The sequence below is a fragment of the Delphinapterus leucas genome, chromosome 13, assembly GCF_059928025.1.
Source record: "Delphinapterus leucas isolate spDelLeu-1000000601 "Yukka" chromosome 13, BTC_Dleu_Yukka2, whole genome shotgun sequence".
NCBI classification, from domain to species: domain Eukaryota; kingdom Metazoa; phylum Chordata; class Mammalia; order Artiodactyla; family Monodontidae; genus Delphinapterus; species Delphinapterus leucas.
This window is the reverse complement of record NC_143141.1, coordinates 60,056,219-60,064,920: the sequence shown is the minus strand read 5'-3', so window position 1 is coordinate 60,064,920 and position 8,702 is coordinate 60,056,219.

Below are 8,702 nucleotides of genomic sequence, written 5' to 3'. Positions count from 1 at the left end.
GTATGGTCATGATGAATTTTTTAATACAATACTGGATTTAATGTGCTAATTTAATTAGAATTTTTGCATTTATGTTCTTGAGATTGGACTTTAGTTTCCTTTTCTTGTCCTTTCCTTATCAAGTGTTGGTACTAAGGTTATATACAATATTCACAAAGTGAATTGAGTAACTTTCCCTATTTTTCTTGTCTCCAAAACAATTTGCATGATATATAAGGGTTATCTTTTCTTGGAAAACCGGCCCATAAAAATGTTGAGGCCTAGGAGCCTTTGTATGAGGTGTGAGGGGAGCCGGCAGTTTTGATTACCTATTCAGTTTTATTGTTATTGTCTATACAGGTTTTCATATTTGTGGGTTCATTTTAGTAATCTGTATTTTCTGGGAAGTTATCCATTCACCTAAGTTTTCACATTTCTTGGCACAGAATCGTTGATAGTATTCTTTCCATCGGTCGTGTCTGAGTGCAGGGAAGGGGAACCACGGATTCAACACAACAAACCAGCTGCTTACGAAATTGCTGAAAGGGCTGGAGGAGTGAGCTCTGGGTGGGGCCCCCAGAAATGACTCCCAGGAGAGTCTAGAACTGACCCTCCAGAGGAACTGCCAACTATGCCGACATCAGGAAGGTGGGGAGCCAGAGGCTGCCATGGCAACAGGTGAATTCAGGTACACACAGCAATGGCTGCAACCCAGAATCAGGAAGCCACGACTGACTCCAGCTTCCGCCAGGGTGGCTACACCTACTGACACCTTCAAAGCTGGATCCCGGACTCCGAGTCTCCACACCCTTGTCTGGCAGCCAAAGAAGTGAGTCAAAGGGATCATGGCCACTGCTTCTCTTCTGCCAACCAAATCTCACACAAGGGCAGCTACTGGCCAAATCTAATTCTCATCTAGAAAGCTCGTTGAAATATTGTTTTCAGCTTTGCAGCCTCTGTAGTCAGGAAGACACACTCGAAGCAGGTGGAAATAACTACCAACTGCCAATCAACTCTATCTAATCCATCTCGTGATTTTTGAAAAGTCTCTACTTTATGTGCAGTTATGTGCACTCTGTTAGCCGAAGGTCGTTTATCCCTGCCTCCTCTCTCTCTCTTTTCTCAGTTGGTTTGCTAGATATCTGCCTATTTTGTCTTTTTAAAAAATCCTGCTTTTGGTTTTATTGATCCTCTTTTGTTTGTTTTGTTCCATCAATTCGTGCTTTCATCTTTATCCTTCTGTCCCTTCTGCATTCATTGGGTTTAGTCTCTAGCCTTTTTGTTCTCTAGCCTTAAGTTGAACCCTAAATAATATGTTTTCAATCTTCCTTTTTTCCTACTAAATGCACTGCTTTATCTGCATCCCTCAGTGTTTGAGATTTTGTGTATTTTATAGGGTTTGTTGTCAGTGTTTTCCCTGAATTTCTCATTTGTCTTTTGACTGATTTGCTTACTATTGGGGCTTCTTTCTTTTCTTCCCCCCACTCCTTTTTTTTCCTACTCAGAACTTTGTGGTCAAAGCTGGAAAGACTTTCTTCATTTCAGTTATGAAGGAATTCTCCTATGTTTCCTTCTACTTTTATGGTTTTATGTTGTACATTTATCTTTAATCGTTAACTATTTAGAATTTTTCTGGTGTACACTTTGTGGGTAGGGATTCAACTTTTTTCTATATGGTAATCTTTTCTCCCATTGATTTGGGATAGTCCTTTAACATATATAAACACTTTCTTACACATTTTAATCCTCTAAAACTTTTTATTCAGTTTCATTGCTTTGTCTTTATTCATTCATCAATACTCTGTTTTCATTTTTGAGAGTTTGTGTGTTTTCAGATCTGGAAGGGCTATTTCCCATTCACTGACCTACTTTTTCAGTTTTCCACACTGTTCTTATTTCCATATGAATCACAGCATCACCATTTCCAGTTGTAAATAAGAGCATTTTTATTGCTCCTGCATCACTTTTATAAATTAAGTGCGATGTTGAGCCTTCTGATCCAAGAACATGGAATGTTTTTCATTCATTCAGGTCTCCTATGGTGTCCTTCAGCGGTATTTTAAAGTTTTCTTCATAAGGATCTTATACATTTCTTATTAGGTGGATTCTTAGGTATTTGTGCTTGATACAGTTAATTGGCACTTGACATTCATTCCCACTTAACTCTCTGTTCCCCTCTCAATTGCTGGGACTGAAAGGCAAAAATAAAAGGAACAGCAAAACAAACACATTTCCCAGACTGTGACAGCTGGAGTTCTGGATATAACTAGCTTTGACAAATCACAGGTGTACATACAAGAGCAGGAAGGTGGAGGCCCTGTGGTGGCTGGATGCGAGGCTGGACTGACACGAGTGTTTCCAGTCCCTGGACTTGATATTTCCGTATCTCATCACCACCTGTAAGGACATGAGTAAATTGTGGTGGCAGAAGCAGCAACAGCTTCCTGACCTCTGAATTACAGCTATGACGATTTGACTTTGAAATCGTTAATCCCTTGACAGCCCTCAACTTCATATATCTTTTCAAATTTTATCTAATAAACACTCATATAGCACATACCATCTGCCAGAAGCTGGTATACGCAAATTTTTAAAATTATATCTGTGATTACTTACACTACTTCCAGCCCTGGCAATGATTTTGGAAGCTCCTAATTCCTTGTATTCCTTTGTGCTTTGAAATATTTGGGAGTGGTTTTGGTTTCCTGAATGGAACCCTGATTCAGTATTTTATCTTTTGTGTGACTATTGAATAATAAGGTCTTCTTCTGGCATTATATCTTCTGTTTGTGTTTGTAAACACAAAGATCTATCAATTCTTTAGATAGCTACATTTATATCTCCCATTATGATTGTAAATTTGGCGAATTCTATTAGGTTTGCTTTAAATATTTTAATGTTCTTTTGTAAGGTGTAAAATATATGGTTCTTATAATTTCTTGGTAGATTGTTTCTTTCAATAGCATAAAATAACCTTTGCGCACTTTAATTCCTTTGGTCTGATATTATTATTATATTTGTTACATATAATATTATATTGTTATATGCCAACTTTCTTTAGCCTACTAATTGAGGGGTTTTGCCTTCTTTTTTTTTTTTTTGAAGAAAGCAAAACATTCATATCGTTCAAAATTTAATAGGTTATCCAGTGATGTCTTCCATCCATGGAAGCTACCAGCTACCCAGTTCTCTCCCTCAGTGGAATCTGGACTGTCTTTTTCCATTCCTTTATTTTTAACCTTTCCATACCAAGTTTTTTAGAAGTATTTCTTATAAACAGTATGTAGCTGGATTTTTCAAAATCCAAAAAAAGAATCTCTGCTTTTAATAGAGGAATTTAACCTTATCATATTAATTATGATTACTGATATATTTGGGTGTATATTTGCCATCTTGTTTTTATTCTATTTACTATACTTTTTGTTTTTCTCTCTCTCTCCTGCTGTCTATTGAACTGATAAAATTTTTATTCCACTTTTCTTCTTCTAGTGATTAAGAAGCTATATTCCATTTCTATTCTTCCAGTGAAGAATTGCTTGCCTTTAAACACACACACACAAACCTGTTGCTATAATAATAATTATTCCATTCAAAGTTCACCAACATGGTTTACCAATTTCTTTTTTTTTCTCCTTTACTTCTGGGATCATGCCCTTTCTTTTTCTGATTCATTTTTATTCCTGCTGAAGCATAGTTTTTAGCTGTCCTTCCAGTGAGGGTCTGTGAATTCTTCTAGTCTTGGTAGTAAGTTCTCTCAGCCTTTTCATGTCTTAAAAGATCTCTATTTTACACACACTATTGATAGGTTAGCTGAGTATAGAATTCTACATCCAAATTATTTTCCCTCAGTACTTTGAAGGTGTTATTTCATTGTCTTTCAGCAACTATTTGTGCTAAGAAGAAGCATACTGTTATTCTGATTGTCATTCCTTTCCAGATAATCTGTTCTTTCCCTCTGGTAGCTTTTAAGATGACTCTTTACTCCTAATATTTTGTAGTTTAACTGCAATGTTCTAAGTGTAGTTTGTTTACTTTTTTTTTCTTTTGTTTTGTTTTTCTTTATATTTTAGTAATCTGTCTCAGCATTCAGTAAGTGTTTTCAATCTGATAACTTGAGTCCTTCTTAAATCTTGAAAAATTCTCACCTGTTTTGTCTTCAAATATTGCCTCTTTGTCATTCTATCTAGTCTCTCCTTCTGGAACTTAAAGAGGTTTTCTCAGTTCCATTTTCCATTTTACTAATTCTCCTTTGAATGTGTCCAGTCTAGTAGTTTTTCATTTTGATGGCTATATTTTTTACATACACCTGTTCTTGTCTCATTGCCTCTAGATCTTATTCCACTGAATTATCCCTCTGTTATATCTAAGCATTTTAAAATATACTTATTTTAAAATCTTTTGAATTGGCCTATTATTTCTATTTCCTGATAGAAATTCTCCCATTTCTTGGAATTGTTGATTCTCTTCCATAGGGTTGGGCCACAAGTGCTTTGTAATTTATGTTTGAGAGCTTATCTTGGGAATTTTATCCTGCTGTGCCCCTTCCTGTCAACTGGTTTCTCTGGTGCTATGATCTAGCCTAAGCAGGTACAGAGATCCGAGCTAGACCTCGCATTAGGGCTCAGGGCTTTTGCCCCATTTGGATAGTGTGATTCCAGACCCTTCACCAGCTCAGTGAGGTCTCACATGTACAGATGCCTTCCGTTCCTCCCATGGCCACAGACAAATGTCATATTTCTAGTTACAAACCTAAGGTAATTGTATTATTGCTCCCAAATATTCACTGCCCCTCCCTATAGGAGGATTATATTTTCTCACCCCAATAATGTCAGGCTGGGTCAAGTGACTAGCTTTGTCAGTAAAAATGTGGATTAAAATGAAGTGTGACTGGGCTTCCCTGGTGACGCAGTGGTTGAGAGTCCGCCTGCCGATGCAGGGGACACAGGTTCGTGCCCCGGTCCGGGAAGATCCCACATGCTGCAGAGTGGCTGGGCCCATGAGCCATGGCCACTGAGCCTGCACGTCTGGAGCCTGTGCTCCTCAACAGGAGAGGCCACAGCAGTGAGAGAGAGGCCCGCGTACCGCAAAAAAAAAAAAATGAAGTGTGACACTTCTGAGTAGACCCTCTAAGGGTCTGAGTGCTTCCACCATCTTCTCTTTGTCCTCTGACTCAAGAATAGCCACATCCCAGGCAGGGACCATGCCTTCATCCTGGATCCTGAAATGAAGAGGTTATGGCATAGAATCGTAGCCAACCTGTGAAAAGCATGCAACATGAGCAAAAAACAAGCCTTTGTAGTGGTAAGAAATTAAGATTTGGGGGGTGTTGGTTATCACTGCATAACTTAGTCCAAGGTGACGGATACAGACTTCAAGTTGTCAAGTATAACCACATTTTAAAAATATGTTGTATCACATTTTAAATAACTTCTAAGTGTTTAGAGTAGATGCAAAAATTACATAGTCACTGTGCTTTTCTTTTTTATCACAGTAAAATACACATAAAATTTACCATTTGAACCATTTTTTAAGTGTACAATTCAGTGGCATTAAGTACATTCAAAATGTTGTACAGTCATCACCACTATTTATTTCCAGAACTTTTTTCATCATTCCAAACAAAAACATATCCATACCCATTAAACAATAATTCCCCATTCTTCCACCCCCAGCTCCTGGTAACCTCTGCTCTATTTTCTGTCTCTATGAATTTGTGTATTCCAGGTACCTCACATAAGTGGAACCATACAATACGTGTCCTTTTGCATCTGGCTTACTTCAATTAGTATAATGTTTTCAAGGTTCATCTATGTTGTAGCATATACCAGAATTTCATTCCTTTTTAAGCCTCAGTAATATTCCATTTGTGTGCGTCTCTCTGTGTGTATATACCCCACATTTTGTTTATCCATTTATCTGCTGATGGACATTTGAGTTGTGTCCATCTTTATGGCTATTGTCACTGTGTTTTTTGATCTAGTAGCAGCCAAAAACATGCTATAATAGAAAAAAGCTTGAAATATTACACCAAAACCACTATCACATGGTGCCTGTTGGGTTCAATATGGAATAGAGAAAACCTTTACTCTTCATTTTTTATATTCCAAAATTATTTAGTTACAATAATTTTTATGCAATTTAAAAAACTAATAAGGGTTTTTAAAAATAAATAGTTCCTTTTGATCAGAAGGGGGATTAACAAGAAACCTAACGAATCACTGCAAATGTGTTTTTAAAAATTATTAGTACAAGCTTAGGGTGGTTCCACTAGTCGGTCAGCCGCAGAACATCCATAAATGAAGAAGAGCATTGATTAAAAATTAAAATCACACTGCTGGAAACCGTATATCACTAAATGAGACTCTTGCACATAATACTATCACTTTTTTCCTCGTTTTCTTCTGGATCAGATTTTATGGCTCACAATGATTATTAGTAATAACAGTCCCTTTCGAACAAAGCTGAAGATTATAGTACCACACTCCCAGAGTCTAAATGTGATTAAGAATATACTCAGTTCCAGCTGCATCATTTGTAGTAAAATGCCACCCGTGTGGAACCGCCCTTTGTGTTTTAACTGAAAATGCTACTGTGGTTTCCGCTGTTCAAACTGTGTTAACATTGCTCCTGACAGGCCCACAGGACATTCTCATGTGCTGTAATTTCCCAGGTGATTAGAATAAAGTTCAAATGGTGCTTCCTGATATCTTGGAAAAGGTTAGGGCTCAGGGAAATGGAAACTTTGAATCAAAGGTTTGCTGAATCAGAGTTGGAAAGCCTGGGCTTAGTGCCCAACTACTTCCATCTTCTACTCCATGCAACTTACACTTTCAGCCCTTTGACTAGCAGGAAGATCTCCCATTTAGTTCACGTGCTGGGCTTGTTGGATGCAGCTGCAATAGAATAAATAACTACTCACAACTAACCAACGATGGCACTGAAAAGACCAGACAGCAATCATGTGCTTCGGGGCTAAATCCCAGAAGTGATTTCAAAGCCAGCTCAACTCCTAAGAGCTCAGGCTGCTGGTCAGTAGTAACTGGAGATCCCCTCACTACCATGGGGCAATCTATATAAAATGAGGATTTAGTCTGAGAAGACCTAGGATTAAATTTCAGCTGAGCCACCTAGAGCTCCGAGTTGCTGAATCCAATGACTGCTTTTCAGTTCTCCACTCACCTGATTGTTGGGAGTCATTTAACATCCCTACCTCCCTGCTGTGCCCCTCAACGTCCTTTCTTCCTCTTGCCCCATCTGTCAGTCTTCAGGAGCAGAATCCAGGTTACTTCCTGTATTCCCATCAAAAGCTACTCACTCTTGCCCTGCGCCTCTCGTCTTTGCTACTGGGTCCTCTCTCATCACCTCCTCCCTGCCTGGATGATAAGCACAATAGTTTCCTAATTGGTCCTACTGTTCCCAGTCTCTCTCCACCCTTGACTTACCTGAAAGAGCGATCCTCCTTTTTTTTCCCCCCCCCACCGCTGCACTTGTGGGATTTTAGTTCCCCTGTCCAGGGACTAAACCCGGGTGCTCAGCAGTGAGAGCTCAGAGTCCTAACCACTGGACCACCAGGGAATTCCCAGCGATCCTCCTTAAGGACAAACCTTGCCATGCCATTCCCCTGACTTACATCCTTCAATGGCTCTGTGCCTGTAGGGTAAAGCTCACCTCCTTGGCTGGCACATAAAGCCTTTCCTAACCTGGCCTCTACCCACCCAACTGCACCCCTCACACACTTCTTTGTGCGCTAGCTGACCGAGTGAAATGGCCAGAACAAGCCACGTTCTCTTGCTTTGGTGCGTTCTAAACCCTCTAAGTGTTGCAAATCCTTAAGGGCCTGTCTTCCTGAACTGAATTTAAGAATCACTCCTCCAGGAAACCTTCCTAGACTCCTGAGCTGAATGAGGTGACCATCCTCCAGGATCCACAGCAGCCATTTCATAACCTTGATCCTATCCCCAGACCTCTTTAATGTTTTATTACTGGTCACTTTCCCCACTGGGAGCTCCTCAAGGCTGGGGCACGTCTTCTACATGTGCGTCTAGAGTACAGCGCAGAGAGAAACGAGGCAAAAAGAAGAAAATAAAGCCAAGAAATGACAATAATTTGTTACACTGATAGGGAACCATGTGCTTATGTCTTCTCTTCCAGTTTCCTATGTGTTCTAGTATGTGGATTATACTATTTTTATACATTTTTAAAAAATCAGGTCATTTTTAAGATGTGTCCAATCTCTCCTACAGAGCTCCAATAAGAGAACTTGCTGCCTAAGTAAAGTTTGTCTTTCCTCAGATCCCTCTGGCTCAAGACCTCAAGCTCCACAAATTCTTCAGAACTGAGCAAAGCAGAAACACTTACTTCAACATTTTCAGCAAACAGAAGGACCACCCACACACACATAAATTCCTTGGCCTTGAAAAGGTTAAATTGCTCTAATAGCAGAGTGCCAAAACCCATTTTTGGCCAAAAATTCATCACACCCTCACTGTATTCACAGCCTAACACAAATGAAGAGGTACATTCACAGACCCTGCCTAAGATGTAAAGAGGATGGAGATGATGGAACTTCTGAGTGATATATCCACCAACTTGTCAACTTGAGACATCAATGAAAGATAGGGAAGAAAAAAAAAAACTCTGAAAATTCTTCTGAAACATTGTCTTCTCAGACAGATATCTAAACTTTCAACCATACACACTGGCTTGTAATTCTTTTAAATTTG